Raw genomic sequence first — 16,750 nt, forward strand, 5'->3', positions numbered from 1 at the left:
TTTTCTGTACCTGGGTCTCCTGATCCTGTAAATGTTCAAGTGTGTGCTTATGGTGAAGCCAGAAAAACTATCAACTTTCAAAGCTGCATATGCCCCAAATTGCACGCCAGTGCGGGCTGTTACACAAGAAGCAAAGATTTTTGGAACCTTTAGGAACATGCATATTGTATTATAATTTCTAAGTGATAAATGAAGACTGTTTTAAACACATCACTAGATGGAGTAGTAGCCAAGGAAATGAAATAGCCATCTCTAGTATCTCAGCAGGTTATTTTGAAATTAGTCTCTTGCTATTGCATCTAGAAATAAACATTAAGCCTGATATTTTGCTGTGTCCAAATCCAGGACAGAAATAAATCATGACTGTCTGTGAGTCTGTTAAAAGATAAATGATGCAACAAGAGGGCATTTATAATTCTCTCTGGGGCTTTACATTTCCTAGTAGAATATTCAATTTGTTTTATCTCATTTGTTTAAAAAAATAGGTAAAAGTGAAATCATCAGTTACCATCTGGCCACTGTCTTAAGTGACTGTTCCTTATGTAGTAAGCCTCAAAGATCAAAAGTCAGGAAGTAAACTAATGAAAATACAATATTATAAGGAGGTGGCAGGTGCTGTTCCAAAGCCTTAGTGGATAACAAGCAAGTTAAAGCATCTGAAATGGTGCCAAGTGTGTAGGATTCAAATAAATGATAGGACAAGAAAATTGTAGAAGGAGTTCTGATGGCATGGAGGATACCAACATAGGAAGTGTCTTTGGTTTTTCTCCCTTAAACGTGCATCAAATCAGTACTGTATGGTACAAAATTCTGCTTTTTGAAGACTGTAGTGTCTTCAGAAGATGAAACTTATTATTTTAAAATACTTCCATTTTTAGGCAACTGCTTTCTGTACATTTCTGGGAAAAGAGCTGAACTCAGACTGTGAACCTGCTTTCGTGTGAACGTAATGACCTTAAGAAAAATGAAAGCTCAACAAAGCAAGTCTTTGAGTGGGCAGTTAATAGTAAAAATGCATCCTGCCAAGTTTAGATAAGAAGGCTCTATACAGACTTGATATTCCTTCTCTCTCCTCCACCTAAAAAACAGTGAGTAATTGCCAACACTAAACCTAGCAGCAGGAAATAATATTTCACAGATTTTCAAAATGTGACTTAATTAGCTTTGCAATTTGGTTTAGCAGTTAAATTTGGTTTGGTTTAGCAGTTAAATTCTGCATTCTTTTTTTTTTTCAGTCTGTGAAAGAGCTACTGAAGCTGGGTGTGAGAAGAAGGGAATACCTTTAGAAAAAAACAGATGAGCTGTTTCGGCTAAACACAGGCCTAGCTCCTTGTCAGACTAAGCTTCTAGTGATACTGTGAACTGTTCAGAGAAATAATGGCCTAAACTTTATTTACAGATGCTTGATTTCACAGTGTTTTACTAAAAGGCACTATTTTTAAATAAGAAAAATATACATATATTAAAAATATCAGGATCACAAGTTTATTCCTGTTAAAACTCTTGCTTTTTTTTTTTCTGTGAACATCAGCAAAAATAGAACCAAGCATTTATTTGTCATAAATTATTAATCTAGTGAGTTTTGAGTTCCTAGTACTGTAAAATAGGTTAAATAAATCCTGATGATGCCTAAACTTCTAGTGTTAATATTTTTCAAATATTGCTTTCAATATGAAGAAGCTACTGAAGCAAAAACCTCTCAGATATTTAGAGAGCAAATATTATTTTAAATGTGTGTATATACACCCAGTACCATTAAAATCACAGATTAAATGCAACTGGTTTCATGCCTGTCATACAGAAGAAGTTCATTATTTCCAGAGTCCTCCCACAACTAGGACTTGTCTTGTCTGAGCTTTGGGGTTTCACAGTTGAACTTGATGAGCAATGACAAGGTGACTGTCTCGCTAGAGAAGTCCCGCGGGGAGTTTGGTGACTAGCAGACTTGGAAGAGCAGCCCGGCTCTCCTAAATGGGCAGTTTCCTCAAGGCCTTTTCAAGCTTCTCCAGGAATTAGCACAGATCTGCTTACGGAGGGCTTCATAGCTGATAAGACATCCTTCCAAGAGTCAATCAGAGCTTTGAAATAAACATGACAGGATAACTTAGAGAAACTCTTGGCAGAACTAGACAGCTTCATGTCATGCAAGTGTTGGAATGAACATGTTAGTTGACGTGCAAGCAGGCCGAGACAGGGCTCGGAGAAAACTCCCACAGGTAGGTTTTACAAGGCACCTTCAGAGTGGTTGATTTTTTCAAAGTACATTTAGACTGGGGGGGAAAGGGAAGGACAAAAGCAGTGTGGATAACTTCAGGATTGAGTTATCTTTTACAGGACATTGGAGGAAGAAGCAAAAGAATGGAAACAAATAGATCTGTATTAGTCATTAATGTCAGCTCTCCAGAGGCTGGTTTTGAATATTTGCTCATTTGTTTTTATTATTGACTATTTTTTTTAATCCTCAAAAGCCTTGAAAATTCATGTCTATGATGAGTTTTGGTTTGTTTAATTTTTTTCTTTAAGCAGCTTCTACAAGAAGCAAGGCTTACATGATGCTTCTTTTTCTTTCTCTCCATCGGGTTGTGGCCCCCAGAGTAACCTTTGCAACTAGGGTCAATTTCAAGAAATTTGACAGATATGTAAATTCCCATGAGATCTGTGAAAATGGGCAGTTGGGTGGAGAAGAAATGCTCAAATAATACCTCACTAAGGGAAAGGCAGGCAGAACACCCCTGCTTACTTGTCCAGCTGGCCAGTAAACGTACATTTGTTTCTGACTGTGTCAGTGCATGTACTTCCCCCTGAACAAGAAAGAATCAGCGTGATTATGTGGAATAAAAGTTTGGAATAAAGGTGGGGTTTAATATAAATTCCAGTTCCAAATGAACTCCTCTTTCATAAGCCACAGCTGTTATTTGTCTATAATATTAAATTGTGAAAATTCTTTCAGCTATTATGCATAACCAGAAGATACTTCAAAGAGTGTTTGTTTTAGATGATTTTTCTTCTCCCTCTAATAAAGGTGAGACTAGTTAAGCCTAATTATTCCAGTTATTACAAGGTTCAATAAGCTAATTCCGAAGGAATGTATAAGTAGATGCCTTGGAAGAGGCATATTAGATGAAAAACAGATTTCTTTCACGTGTTGTCAGGTATCTAGGCTTATTTCTAAGGAGAGGCTTGAGGAAGCACAGATGACTTGAAATAAAGAACTATGCAAAAAATTGAGCTTAAAACAAAGAAATTGGTTGATAAAATTTGTTAAAAACTGTTTTTGTTTTTACTTAGAGTAGGTTACTAAGGAGATACCACAAGAGTGTTACAGAAAATGTGGAGCAATTGACTTGAGTAACCACTGGATGTCATCCTGGTGCTGTAACTGTAACACTGAAAATTTTGTCAATTAAAGGAAAAAAAAAAACTTTTTCTTCTCCATATGTAACCACAATAATTAGTAATTTCGCTACTATCTTCAGGTTTTTGATATTCAGATTTAGCGTAGATGTAAACAAAGGAACATTTCTAATAGTTTTACCAAAAAAAAAAAAAACAAGTTTAATGATCCTATCCTTAATGCCCTTTTGGTATAAAGAACAAAGAAAAATCAGAGGTTTGTAGCCTTGCAACTGTTTTGAAGAACAGTTGTTCACGAGGGCTGTTGCACCCACACACAGGATCTCAGCCTATGAGTTTATTTCCTCTTCTTTGCAAATATAGCTCTGTTGATATTCCTGGATATGTTGTTTGTGTACAATGGACTTATATCGCTTGCCTGATGTTGTTAAAATTATGGCACTAACAGTGAATGTGGATAAAGGATAAAAGTGGGTGTGGAAAATTCAGTTCAATAGAGAGTTTTATTTCCTAGCTGCAGTTTTGCAAGAAATCTTCTGAAATTTTAAGCCTGGCACAATCTAATAACATGCAAATGAGAATATGACCAAATAGTTTTTAGAGGGTCTGTAACTTGAACCTGTAAAATGGAGGTGGACGATTATCATGGACAGATTTCTGCACAGTAAAATTGTACTTCACTATTTTCTCATTTAGATCTAACTTGATAGGCAGGCATTAAAGCTCTTATTTGATCGTACGTATTTTTTATGTGGAAGAAAAAAGCTATCAGGACTTTTCTCTTGCGTTAAACTATAGGATTAAGGCAAAAAATGTGGGGGCTTTGCAGGAATGCTTTTTCTGTGGTTTATAGGCACACGTTTTCCATCATGTGGTTCACAGCATTTTCCCACATGACCCCCCAGGTCCCAAAGATGTGGCTCATTTCCCGCAGCAGACTGTTGCTTTATGTGTTTGCACGACTACAGTATATTTATGAAAGGCTGCAATTTTGTGTTGTCATCTGAAACTTTCACAAATTCTATTTCATATTATTTGTAATCTGGAAGAACACTTACAGAGTCTGTAAACTGATAGGATAACCTGGTACTTTTAAGATCAAGGAATGAATAGTGCATGGGCTCACCAGTAATCTGAGAAACCCTCTCTATGGAATTGTTACTTGTATTTCTGTATATATATGTGATCCCAGTGCTTTCTTTGATGGCTGCCTAAGAAGGATAAAGCTGAGAGTGAGAGAGTCCAGACAGGAGTTAAGAAAATGGTTAAAGGTTTGGTAGTGTTTTATGTAAGAAACGAAAAGAGATGGAAAAGAAGAAAGAGGATAATTCAGTGTGAATAATGAGAATTACAGAGGATTTGATTGAGGGAAGAAGAAGCCAGTAAGAGCTGGCTGAATCTTAGACCCATCTCAAAATACAAAGTAAATTATATGAACAAAGGGACTTTACGCTGGAGTATAATCATTCATTGGCACTTACTGTTTCAGGAGGTCGTTAAGACAAGTCACTTAGCTGATTCTAATATGTAACTTTGTGTTGCTATAAACAGCACTTTAAGATTGTGGGTTTTTTTTTTTTGGAGTACTTTATAGAACATCACTGAGCAAGTCAGATACAACTTCAATAACAAAAGCACAATGGTATATAAATATAGGAGGTATATAAATTGAGGAGAAGATTTTCCAAAGCTGACCACTTGTTTATGCGCCCAGGGTTATTTATGGTCATGGCATCTGACTTGATTGTTAGAGTGGGGATGAGTATGGTTGTTTTTATTGAGGTTTATAGATAAGCACTTTTCCATTGCCATCACTGACAGCAGTTTGGATCATCTATTCAAATTTAGGAACTTCCACTGCAAATATCTGCAGATGAGCTTATGAGATCTTTTCAAGATTTAAGTGAAGAGAAACAAATACTTTTAGGGCACAATCTATTTTATCCAAAATAGATGTCTAAAACAGGTCAGAGGAAGTGTTTTCCGAAAGTGCATATTTGTTCCCCTATTGGATATTACTCTTATTGAAGGAATCCAGGCAACCAGCTGACATGCAGGTAACTCTAATGCAAGCATCTGAAGTTACATGAGCTGAATTTCATCTTCACCAGTGCTCACAGCTGCTAACAACTGCTTTTTATGATGTGGTCCTGCCAAAAGAGAAATATTACCTGCAACCTTTTCTGCTCCCACTTGGTGTCTCCGTTTCATAATTCTTTCATATTCATTCTGGTGAAAGTGGAATTAGTCATATGGCTTTTATTATCCTCAGTGATGGGTTTCCTCAGGCACTTATGGAATCAGTCCCCTCTTTATGTTACAAAGAAGCTTTACAATGGGACTGTTTTAGAACAGCCCTAAAATTGTTGCACACAAGAACTGGCTTTTTATGTTTCTAAAAATTCAGACAGACAATATAATATTTGGTAGACAGAAGGACTTTCCGGTTGCTAATCCTTGTGGAATTCTTTCCTGTCTAGTGTTAGCTTGGATCCAGTAACTGAATCTTGAAAAATATACCTCTACTCCTGCAGATAATATCTGGAGCCTTCAGATTGACTGTCATTTTGCAGCAGCTCTTTTCTGTCACCCTAGCCGTCAGGGGAAACTAGGAAAAGGTGTCGATGCAGTTTGGTGCTATCTATCTTGCCTGCATGTAAGTGCATATGAGAACCCGGCTGCTAATGGAGACAGATGGCCAGCTACCAAGAGCATTTTAGCATCACCCTGATTGTATCTGTTTCGACATTCATGGTCACATATCCATCCACTTTAGGTTTTACGTCTGCCTGATTGCTGGTCTTGAATGATTCATGCCTGTTATCCCCCACGAGGAAAGGTGGATTTGCCAAGCGTTGACGTGGTTGGGGTAGTTGCTGAGCACAGGGCCCTATGGGTGACAGCCTGAGAGCGGCAGTGGAGGCGGCACCACTGCACCTCATCCGTGTGTCCTACAGCAAAACCCTGGGAAACAGGGAGACCCAAGCGACCTGCTCGAGATCACACGGAGAACACGAGTCCTGCTTTATCGACACAGTTAACACTGTTACAGCTCAGAGGTTCTTGGTTGTACTATAGTTACTGTAAGATTTTGCCAATTTTGATAAATCTTTGATTTTTACCCTTTTTGAGACATCAGTAGAGTAAAACATTTTTCATTTACCAAGAGAAAAGTTAAGAAGTTACGTATGTATAAACCCAACCAATTTAAGCATTTAGAAGACTTAAAGTAGTTTAAATTTACATGTCCTGGATTAATATAAATTGGGAATGAGATAAGAATTCTTTACTTCTTACAAAGAAGAATGAAAGCAGAAGAATGACAAATTGATGTATGAGAAGCAATATATGAGATGTGACTGATAAATTATCTTCTGATATGTTAATGAATTCCAGACAGAGAAGTTGGCAATATGATGATTTATTGAGATTTTAATAAAGTAAATTAAAAATTGAAAGGTGATCTGAGTGAAAGAATCCCCAAGAATCTTCTGAAGGGGAAAAAAAAAAGAAAAAAAAAAAAGGAATTTGAACATTTAAAGAACCGTTTTCTAAATGGAGACCCTGAAATTTACAAATCTGCATATTAAATAGGTACATCTGAAAAAGCTACAGAGCCTCCAGTCAGTACCATTTCTCCTATTCTTCAATAGAAATAACAATTCTTAAAATATTTATTTTTAAAATGTGCTGCACTCTTGCATGCACTAAAATGTTCGTTTTCTTACAGGCAGAAAATTCTGCATGCACTTGACATTGAAGGATAATGCATGGTTAGATAGAGAAATGTGGTGTAAATTAGATATTTATGATTAAAACTTATCATTAGGCAAGAGGAAATAGTTACCTAGGACGTCTTCAAAGAAAACTAATGCTGGAATGCTAATTCTGCTTTGCTTTTCTACAAGAAACACAGGGAAGGAACTATACAGAAAGTGAGAAACTATTGCTTTGGCAGGGAAAAGTGTGGTTTCAGCAATCAGTTTGGACCACTAGTCATTCTTATGAGTCAAGTGAAATACTATGAGTTTTTCATTGGTTCAGCATCTAATTTAACATGTTTGGTGGTTGCATTCATGTTATTTTGTATTATTAGAAGCACATTATAGAAAATAAGTGCAAATGAAAGACTACCCCTATACTAAAGAATATTTCCAAAACTGTCAGTATCCTTTTTACATTATAGTATTAAAACAACACAGAGCAACATTAGAGGGGAAAAATAATCTGTGAGGTCTAAAAATAAAAGACCAGTTTAAGTACATTTCATGTTGTATAAGGCACAAGAGAAACAGTATCTGCTTGATATTTCTGTTCAGTGTTCCTGCAGAGGATGTCAGTGTGCTTTACTCTCCAATTCTATTTCTTTTTTTAAAATATAGTTCTCTTTAGCATTTGCCTTTTTTTCCTGTTATCTAAGTAAATATGCCCTATGCCACAATAGGTTTTAACTTTAGAGGGGAAGCATTTTATATACTGCATGTAAGGCAGAAATGCTTTTAATGCTGTATTATATGCTATCAATACATGTGTCTCCATTCAGACTATTGAATGCCTGTACTGGCAGTAAATACGTAGTCTTTTTCTTTCTATCCTTCTCAGACCTTCCTTGTAGTTTTATTTTTATTTTCCTATTACAGAAAAACAAGGATGCATTGCAGCTAACAAATTGGGAAGAGAATTTATCTTCTGTTCCTCTTTGTTAAGGATTGTCAGAAGATTGCACCTAAATACACACCACACTAGGGAAAGATTACCTCTGTCTTCACATTTTAGATAGCTGCTTAGGGAATAGTACAGTCTTGGTGACTGATGCCAAATTATATACGTAAAGAATGCTAGCAGTGTTTAACACCAATAAAGATTGTCTGCAAACTAGGTTTATTATTATTATTATTCTATAGCATCATCACATAACAAAATTGTCCCAACAGTGCTTGCCTATTCCTTTTGCTACAGCATTGACAAAATTTTCCCTAGTTAAACAGGCATCCAATATAACTGATGCTGAAGGAAGTCAGAATAAATTAATAGCTGGTCTCTAACCCTGAAGCTTTGAATAGAAAACTGCACCTTCTCTACAAAATGATACAGTCTAGTTTCTCTTCAGTGATTTGGTCACAATGACTGCGGTATGGAAAGGCTGAAATATATGTGAATTGGATGGAGGAGAGATTCGGATCTACTGTCATGCTCTGCTGCTTTCCAAAGAATAGAAGGAAATCTCAAATAGTAGTTCCTTTACGAAGTGCTACGGTGCAGGTATTTGATTCAGGATAAACTAAAATATTATCATCAGATTGTTACCTCTCAGCACTCAAAAAAACAAACTTTCTGTATATAAATTGAAATTTTATTTCCTGATCATCACTTACATATGCAAACTTAGTGTCACTCCTCTCCATAACAAACTTATTAAATTCTAGATATAATCTACCCAGAAAATATACCTAAATTGTCTGTAGAATTAGACTTTCAGTAAATCACGTAATCTCTACTTCATTCTAATCCTGGTCATACTGAAGTATGCCTATAGCTGTAATCTAACTTAACCCTTTTCTTGCACAAACATTCAGAAAAGGTTCATAGCTGGGTAAAAGCAAAATGTGATCTAGCTGTCAAAGAGCAATATAGGACAGAGACTGAAAATTAGAGTTTTCCGATTAAACCTTTTTGCACAAAACTTTTAAAACAATAGTGCTTCTTATTCTAAGAAAAAAAGAATATAATCATCATATATTTTCCTGTAACCAGCAAAAGGAAATATCCTCTAGATTAAAAAAGTGGGTGTACACAAAATGTTGCAAAGTCCTGACAGGAACCAAACTCGCATTAAATTAGCAGAAGAATTTGGTTTTGGATCATGCTATCTATATAAAATTCTTCTAGGACGTGATGGGCAGTGCTTGGCTCCAGTGATTTATAGCTGTTTACTTTATCACCTTTTCTGCATTATGTCCTCTCTCATACTGCAGATCCAGCTAGTTCTCCAGCTAATTAGGTGGAGAGAGGAGGTGTGTGATGAATATCTCCCTGGCCTTGCCAGTTCCAATGTTTGAAGTACAAGTCTCAAGGCAATTGCTCCTTTTCCCCACCCAAGTTTCAGCTATTGGAAATTTGTGAATATGAGTACAAGTGTCTTGGCTTATCATTTTTTAATTAAAGGAAATGCATATCTTTGCAGGTTGCAGAGAAAAGCATGGGTATATGAACCTAGAACAGTCTGAAGGCTTCAAAGCAAAGCAGAAGGTAAAATCAAACTGAATAGTTTAAAGAAACTTGTGATTTTTTCCTTTCAATTTTACAGTTCTGTGGGACTGGCTTATTTTTATAAGCCACCTGGGATGGCAGATGGTGCCAGTATACTTTTTAACCTAGTTATTTTCTTGCCTGTTTTTGTGTGGCATTGTGATTCCTAGGGATCTGGTCGGGCTCACATCTCATCTGTAGCCACCATCTGACTTCTCAAGAGTTTGAGAACAAGGTGGCCTGGGTTATCATTACGGTGTCTATATTCAGGTGCCACTAAAGGAGAAATACAATAGTTTTCCACTTACACGACTGAAATAGATGATGAAAGAGATTTAGCTCAAATAGAATCCCTGCAGAATTAGCTTATTGTGACAGGTTCAGGCAGGAGGGCTGGAGAAAGTGGTATTTCCCTAGGCCTTCTGAATGGCGATGAGGTCCCGTTCCTGCAGGCCAGCAGGTTGCATGGTCTGTGTGCTATAATTAACCAGAGGCCGCAACAGCAGGATTTGAAGCCACTGTTACTTTATTGCAAGGAAAATGAGACCAAGCTCCACTTGAATTAGCTGTTGATAATCAGGATGCGTATCTCCGTGGAATGGCAGTGAGGATACGGTGAGACGTGCTGTGTGCCGGGCGCGCTGCGTGGATGATCCGCTGAGCAGCTGCGCGCGGGGCAGGGTCCTGGTCTCAGCTGCCTGGCAGCCAAGGGATCAGGTTTTTCATGTTAATATTTAAAGTCCCAAGAGGATCGCCTCCCAAGTGCCTTTCTGAGCTTCTGATGCCTTGTATTCATCTCAGGCTTGACGGTTAGGAGGGGAGAGAGCTTTTGGGCCTGAGGGCTTTCTGCAAAGGAATAAGCCGAGATTGGATAGTATCTTTTCCTCTGGAGTGCTGGCTGTGTGGAAAGCTTCCAGAGCTCGGACACGGCACAAACTTAGCAAATTTTAAAACACACCTTTCTACTACAACCAGAGAACTTTGTGATATTTTTTTAGATATTTCCTACTGTTGGTAGATGTGTTTTAGTGCAGGAGACTTAGGAAGATTGCTGAGATTATTTAATTTGTACTGAAGAGTCAGCATCCTTTGCCTTGGATGCTGCTTATGAAAAATTCTTTATCTGACTTTTCAGCCTCTTTCCCAGAGCTCTTGAAAAATCTTTGAGAGGCCATTATGCCTGATTATTGCTTATTTTTAATTATCAGATATTAAATGCTTCAGACAAATAAGATTTATATGTTCTTTTCTTCTAAAACATGCAAAGGGCAAGCTACTAAATATGCTGAGACTTAGAGAAGGAGTCTCAGCATACTTAGCAGCTTCCCCTTTATGGCTCCAGCTGTATTTCATCCGCAAGTCATCAGTACCAGAGGAATCACTCTGCATTTGTCCTCATATACAGTGAGATTCTGGCAGGTTTGCTGGCTCTGAGCAGGACATGGTTGTGTCCGAGGTCCCCCTGCAGACCCAGGTAGTGTGCAAAAAACATCAGCATGTGGCGGCCCCAAGCCAAAGGTTCTTACCTCAATTTGGTGACTCTTACCCTAGTAGGAGTTTTGTCTGACTGTTATCAGGCTCCATTTGTTTTATATATTTTAATCAATTTATTAATAAGGTACTGTGAATGCTAAAAATTTGCTCAGAATTTTTATTGTTTTTACTTTTGAAAATATATTGTATGTAGAGGTTGTTTAGATATATCCTTAAAATTATCCAACAGTGCTACGTGTTAAGTCAGTTATGTAAAATTTGGCAGTTTTTCTTGCTAAACTTCTTAGCACTAACAAAAGTGATCTCTCTGCTGTCATTCCATGATTTTTTTAAAAAAATCTAAGTGAGCATCAGCAAACAAAAAGAAGTGGTCCGTGAACATAACATACAAGCAGCAGCATTAAAAAACGCCTTTTGATAGTTCAGATAAAATGCTTTCTAAAGTAAAATAAAATAACTAGTTAATTTTTTGTGACTGTTAATGTTAAAAATACTGCATTTATATGTATTTTATGAACTGGTATCTTAATGAGTGTTGAAGGCGTGCTGGAAAGTGTTAGAATATAATCTGTCATTTGGCTCAGCTTTAGGCAATTATACATGTAAACATAACTAATATGCTATTCTTTTTTAAGTGGATTGGTCTCAATTTTGTGGCGAATGATTCTGCACTGTGTTTTCCTGGCATCTTTTTGAATTGAATTAATCCAATATTAATTTATTTTAGATGTGCTACAAGGATCATCCTATTCTTATTAAGCTGAACTAGACAGGGGGAAATGCAGATCCCTCCTCCCCACCATTGCCAGGATGTATCTCTCTATGTATCCAGCAAGCTGGGTGATATGTTGACAGAATGAGGCCAGCAATGCAAATAAAGGAGTTTTTTCCCCTCTCTCCTTGCAGTAAATATATTCATTTGTATATAAACTTAGAGAAGTTTAGTTTACTGCCTGTTGTTCACTAGCTCACTGATTAATATTGTTATAGAAAAACCAAACTGAAATAGAAATAGTTTCTAAATTGCCATTACTATGTTTAATTTGTGCATTAAGCGACAATGTATGTTTCAGAAAGTATAGTTATTTTATTTGGCTCATCAACCCGTCATTGTACTGAACCAACATTCTCAACAGCTTCATACATTTAGGACTACAAATTGGTGTAGTTTTACTGCAGTCTCTGTAGCTGACTGAAATCGGTGCCACTTGTTGTTCACTGAGGACATGACTCTAAGCTTTTGTTAAAAATAAACTTTTTTTTTAAATCGAAGGTGATTATTTTTCCTGTCCTCAAAAAGAAAAAAAACCTCAACTATGGTGTGTTAGGAATGGTTTTGTCTTAATTGCCTGCAAGTTCATTGTCTGAGTCCCTGAGATACTAGCACAGCACAGAGGAAAAACATTTATTTTTAAAGCCACAAGAGAGGTATATGTATCAGTTTCTACTTGTTTTTGAGATGAGGATGGCTCAATTTAAAGTCAAAATCATTCATTCCATGAATGAGAAAATCCAGATTTCATCAACTAACAAAAAATCACAGATAAGAATTTATAGAAATAGAAGAAAATCAAAGGCAGTAGTTGGCTGTCGGTGAAGATGTGGATATGTAAAATAAACTTCTGCGCTTTAGTGTTAAAAAGTGGGGTAACATTATCTTGTTCCCTTTGATCATGACACTCTGGTGATCAGATAGGGAGTCATAAAGCATAGATAACTGAGTCCATGCTTATTTGCCAAAAAGGAACTTAAGATAAAAAGAACTTGTGCCCTGTCTGGCTCGTTATAGCCAGCAGATACAGAAAGCCGGATTAGGGTATTTCATCCCAGTTTTCCTGGGTGCCTGTAGTTGTGCCTGTCTAGACTAATTGCCATCCGTGACAGCCAGATCTTTGGACAAAAGTAATAGAGGACCAAATGCCTAAAGAAATGAAACAAAATGAAACAGCTTATCCAAGGCTAGTTTACTGCTACTGATGGGAAATGTACAGCATTTTGGCAAAAATCTGTACGACTGGTAATTCAAAGGGACAAAAGGATCTAACCACACATTTCTACATCAAGAAATTGGAAAAAGGCCATCTCAGGCTGGCACTGGAATCCTGATTTGCTGGAATGGGGAAACCACTCTTCCCGGATCTGTGAGGATGCCGCAGGCACTCGCCTGGGAGGAGGACGCAGCCCTGCTCTCTCTGGAGCACGCGAGACTCGCTAGGATTCAGCAGGTACCCATTTCTTGTGACCATAAGGTTATTTCAGAAGCCTTTTTTATTTTCTGCTCAGCAAAGAAAGACTAAGCTATTGCCCTACACAATCTTTGTATTTTTTAATGTGATAAATATTGTAAAGCACACCAGTTTTACCATGAGTGGGTTAAAAAAGAGGAGATATTTGCTATGAAAAGGTTTTCTTTCAAGCAAGAGGAGGATGTGAACAAGTCACAATAGTGCCAAAGCTGTCTAAAATTATTGACTACATGATTTTGGAGCAGTAATATCTCATTTAAGACACTTTTCAGTTGAATTTCAGGTCTCAAAGTTTGCTTTTAAACAATACATATCATTATTTTTTCCTAAATTAAGGGAAATTAAAACCCACTGAAAACTTTCTTTTTTTGAAAATAAGAAAGGCAGTTGATCCCTTTTCTGCTATACTTGATGAACAGAAGCAGGCCTTAAGTGTATGACCCTTTGGGTGTTTTTTTTTTTTTACAGAAAGCTCAAATATCTTTAAAAAGAATATCTTTCTGCCATATGAACACTTGCACATTTATTCACTTTACTCACATAAACATGAGCTGTCTGGCAACCATGTAGTGGGATGCAGCTTGCTTTGAATCTGAGAACACCACCCACTACCTGCAAAGTAAAAATATTAAGTGCTATCTCACAGAGGCTGCCCAAAGCTTGACTGGTAACAATTTTGGTTTATTTAAGCAACAAAGAATAAATTGCAATGGTTCTTACCTGAACCGTGCCCACGGTTCAGGATGCCCTCGACTTTATTGCACAGTCGTGGGTTGCACAGTGTGTTTTGCAAGCCGGGTGTGCATGTGTGTAACTGTAGCATATGTTTACGAGCCCTTAATCTTTCTTCACTCAAGGCAGCAATGAACCCCCTGCAGTTTATAGTGATCCATCCCCGTCACTTGTCTTGGGTTGTAGATTTGTATCTCAACAGATACAGAACTGGTTTCTCCATTCTGCTCAGGAGAGTTGCAGAGCGTTTTTCTAGACTGTCAGTCCTTGTCAAACGGGTATCAAAACTGCTGCAGCTAGTGCTGATAATTTCCAGAAGGGAATAAAACACCCACCAACCTTCAGCATGGAGAAGTTCTCCTTCCATCCGACGGTTCAGCCGTTTGCCTCAGCACCTGGCCCATCGCTTAGCCTAAGGCCGGCCAGGTAATATTCAGATAATGTTCTACATTATTCCTCTATTCTCTACTAAGATGAAACCAGAGTGTTTTGAAAAGGTAGACTCGTGTGCCTGATAGCCTAACGATCAGAAATTTAATTGAGGGATGTAGAATACCAAGAAGAATCCCCTGGAGTGATGTTACTTTGCCCTGTACGCAGCCCTCCCAGGCCAAGCAGTTTGCATTTGAACTTGCCACAACAGTTGAGCACATATTTACTAGAAGAGGGATATCAGCTTTGGGCTTATTATCTGAGAGTTGCCCCTACCTTACATTTTTACCCATTGAAAGTTTGGCTGATGTGTTTCTAATGGAAAATTTATGATAGATCAAAATTTCACACCAAAAGATTTAGAGAAAAATAAAAAAAAAGAAAAAGAAAAAAGAAAGCAGTTTGAGGGGATTGAGAATGGATTCTTATTTACTTGTCCTTTCCATTTATTACTGCCATTTGATTGAAACCTGTCAGGCAGTGCTTTAGAGTAACAACGTTGGAGTTTAGAGTTTTCTTTCAATAAGGAAAAATGTAACATGGATATATTATCTAATGGGAAGAGAAAGCAAAGAGACTGTTTCTAAACCATTATCAACCCCTACAGAAAAAAAAAAATGTCCTTCACAAGCAATTATAACAAATAGAATACTGTAATTTTTGGTATGGTAATTCCCTATCTTTACTGAACTATGACTTGACCCAGTTTTTTACTTCAGAGGAGAAAAAAAAAGCAATACAAACAAATACCAATACCCTATTCCATATGACACTGTCTACATTAAGATGCTTTGCTTTTCTTCAAATAGCTGCTGAGAGATTTTTGTAATGGAACTAAAAGAACAGGCAACATAAAAGTATAAGACTTTTTAACATCAAAAGGAGACCTCATAATATCTGTTACATGTGTTACTACATGAGGTACTCTACATTTTACATCACACAACCCACATTTTGCCAGGAAAGTATGATCTTTTTGTGTGTGTGTGTAATTTTAATTTGTTACACTTTTCCAAAATAACATGCTAGAACTCGATTAAGTGCTAATATGAAATTTATGCTTTGCAATCCAACAAGTATCTTGGCTTCTATTAATTTTGCAGGAATTATGGTAAGCTCATGTCTTTGTTCATTAACCTTAAAGAAACGACAGCTCCTCTAGAGTCACAGACTGATGCTACAGAGTCTTTTTATTCATTCTTGGTTCTAACTTTAGATTTTTTTTTTTAATAAAATAGCAAAACAACGTAGTGAATCATATTAAAGCCTGAAATAACCAAAATGTAAACTTTTTTTTTTTAGCCAATAGCTAAATATTGGACATTAGCAGCTGGCAATGATTAATATGCTAGGCAAATTATTATTGATTTTAACTCTGATGTGTCTATGCATTTCCATGAAAAAACCCAGACTTTTCAAGGAACTGAAGAATCAAACCCACAAATACAGAGAATAATCTCATGGAGTATAAAGCTTTAGCTAAATAATTCAAATGTTTACTTTTCTGCAAGCAAATGTTTTAAGAATTGCTATTTTGTAGTTCCTATTTCTAGGTATTTTTATCCAAGAGATCTCTTTTTGTTGCTGTTTTTTTTTTTTTTTTTTTTTTTAATGCTCAACTAAAACCAAGTAATAAACAAGAATTTGGGGTTTGACCATGATAAGTGGGATGACAATATTTAAATTTTTATTCCTCTGATGAAAGGAGTCTGCTTTGACAGAGGCGATAAGCAGTTAAGCTTGCTGCAAGCAACCTCAATTTTTATATTTCTTTTTGATGTGTTCCAGAAATATGTGCAGAGAATCTGTATGTGGATCCTCTTTCCTACAGCAGTTAATCTAATCTTTCTGCAATATATTTTATAGGATTCACTGTTGGCTTTGTATCAAAGGCTGCTGGAGGAATTGCTGTTGTGATGCTGCATGCCAAGACGTGCACTGAGCGCTGCCACCAGGAAAGTTCTCCAAGACACGGCCTGGGGATAGTCCAAACATGTTCCTGCATGAAGAACTCCTGCCCTTCACAAGGGCAGCTCTATCAGGGCCACACTGGGAAGAGAAGACTGGGAGTAAGTTCATTGCAGGACCTTTGAGCAGCTTGCTACTCATATTATTAATAATAATAGTTAAACAAAACTTTTTCTCTGGTAAAATAATGAGCAGGTGGGTGGGAAGCTCAAGAGAAGAAGAACTGTTTATTTTCAACTAAGTAAGTAGTGGGAGTTTTGCTGGGAAAAAAATGT

The sequence above is a fragment of the Tinamus guttatus genome, unplaced genomic scaffold (genome assembly GCF_059628265.1).
Source record: "Tinamus guttatus ecotype Peru unplaced genomic scaffold, ASM5962826v1 Tinamus_guttatus_pri_ptg000314l, whole genome shotgun sequence".
Classification (NCBI taxonomy): Eukaryota; Metazoa; Chordata; class Aves; order Tinamiformes; family Tinamidae; genus Tinamus; species Tinamus guttatus.